Consider the following 2,249-nt stretch of genomic DNA (forward strand, 5'->3'; position numbering starts at 1 on the left):
ATCGGTGAGGCTTTTTCAGAGGTGGTGGGAGCTAGAGTGTGTGATGCTGGGATTGATTGATGGTGCAAGGCAAGGATCAAGGGCACCAGGATTGAAGGTGTGAGTGCTGCCCACCCTAAGCAGCCTGGATAAGAAACAAGGAATAGAAAAAGCTGGGGTTGGGCCAGCGAGATCGCTTATCAGACTAAGCGCCTGCTTAGCCAAGCACAAGGACCAGGGATCAATCCCAGCTTCAGGCTCTTCCTTGGCGCTGCCTATGGGGGTGGCAGCCATCTCCCTCTTGGCACCATGGCGGCCCTCAGACCCCTCATGAAGCCCAAGATCATCAAAAAGAAGTTCATCTGGCACCAGTCAGACCGATATGTCAAAATTAAGCGCAACTGGCGGAAACCCAGAGGCATCAACAATAGGGTGCGGAGGAGGTTCAAGAGCCAGATCTTGATGCCCAGCATATGTTGTGGAAGTAACAAAAAGACAAAGCACATGCTGCCCAGTGGCTTCCGGAAGTTCCTGGTGCACAATGGTAAGGAGCTGGAGGTGCTGCTGAGGTCCAACAAGTCTTATTATGCAGAGATTGCTCACAACATCTCCTCTAAGAACCGCAAGGCCATCGTGGAAAAAGCAGCCCAGCTAGCCATCTGAGTCACCAATCCCAGTTATGGCTGCACAGTGAAGAAAACAAGTAGATGGCCTGTGTGCATGTTTGTGTTTCAGTAAAACCACAAAAAATGCAAAAATAAAAATTAAATTAAATTAAAAAAATAAAAATCCCCTGTTTGACCCCAAATTCAATCCCAAGGTCCCTGAGCTTGTCTAAGCTTGCCTAAGGAAGCTGAGTGTGCCTAAGGCTCCATCTTACCTTGACCTTAACATGGTATGTACCAGAAAACACGCAGGACAGGCAGGTCCCTGGGGGAAGGCGAGAAGACTTTGCAGAGCGATGCTGGCCCCCAAGGGGAGAGGAGTGTTCTAGGCAGAGGGAGTTCAGCAGGCAGGACAGGCAATCAGAGAAAGAAATGAAACCCAGAGGGAGTCAGAATGGCCCACTGAAGGACAAGATGGAGCCTTTGGGCCCGGGGAAACAAACAGTTCAGCAAACGACAGGTCCAGCTTAGGCAAGCTTAGGCAAGCTCAGGGACCACCTCTTTCCACAAGCGGGATCCTGGGTCCCGCATGCCTCACGAGCCCCATCCCCAGGGCACGCTGAGTCAGCAACCAAGTGCAGGCATGGTGGCGCTCGCCTCTAATCCCAGCACAGGGGGAGGCTGAAAACAGCCTCCCTAGGAGTCCAAGCTGCACAGTGAGACCCTGTACCAAATACAGAAAGAGGAAAGAAAGAAAGAAAGAAAGAAAGAAAGAAAGAAAGAAAGAAAGAAAGAAAGAAAGAGAGAAAGAGAGTTGTCGTTGTCCCTTGTTGCCTTGCTACTTTCTTCCCGCTGTAAGCCTCTCCTGCCATGCCGCCCACCCTTGGAGCCCATCAATTATGAACTGAAACCTCGGTAAAATGTGAGCTAAATATACCTTTCCCTCTTTAACTTTGTAAGCTAAATACTTTGTAAGTATTTTATCTCAGCAATGAGAAAAGTAACTAAGAGCGTTCCCATGAAGGCCCTAAATAGCTCTTTAGTTTCACTCCCCTAGTCAGCTTGAAAAGCACTAATTTTCTAGGCCACACACCTGAGCAATACATTATTAGTTTTTCCACAAGCATTGCTATATGTGACACCAGTGACATTTGGTTGTAACAGGTGGCTGGGTTACCTCACAGGGACCTGGAGGCCCCTGACCAAATACACTAACCGTCTCTTGAGCCTACAGAAACCTAATAGGTGACTAAGACAGGATAAAGCTTTGCATCTCGGTCTTCACATTTTGGCTGTCTTCTTTGCTGTCTCAATCCTTGGGTCAGTTCTCCTCAACTTTGTATGTACACATGTTGATCATATAAAAACTTTGATCTGATATTATAATTTAGGGTTAATGGGACTGACTTAGTTACTCTTCTCTTGTTGCTGGGACAAATACCTGACACTCAAAATGAAAGAAGGAAAGGTTTGCTTAGCCCACAGTTCCTGGAGGTTTCAGTCCATACTCAGCTGGCTCCAAGGCAGAGCAGCACGTGGCAGAGGGCAGCCCTTCATGGTGGTGACAAAGAGCAAGAGTGTGACGGTGAGGTAGCAGCAGCTCAAGCAGCTGGCTTCTCTTCCCTTCTTACACTGAAATGCAAATTACCTCCCCAGGGCAGGTGC

The 2,249-nt window shown here is 48.4% G+C and overlaps 1 pseudogene; it reads left to right on the plus strand.

The window, feature by feature from the left end:
* Positions 1 to 288: 288 nt before the first annotated feature.
* On the plus strand, positions 289 to 642 carry LOC101562221 (annotated as a pseudogene).
* Positions 643 to 2,249: the final 1,607 nt, after the last annotated feature.

This window comes from Octodon degus, unplaced genomic scaffold (genome assembly GCF_000260255.1).
Source record: "Octodon degus isolate 3935 unplaced genomic scaffold, OctDeg1.0 scaffold00070, whole genome shotgun sequence".
NCBI lineage: Eukaryota > Metazoa > Chordata > Mammalia > Rodentia > Octodontidae > Octodon > Octodon degus.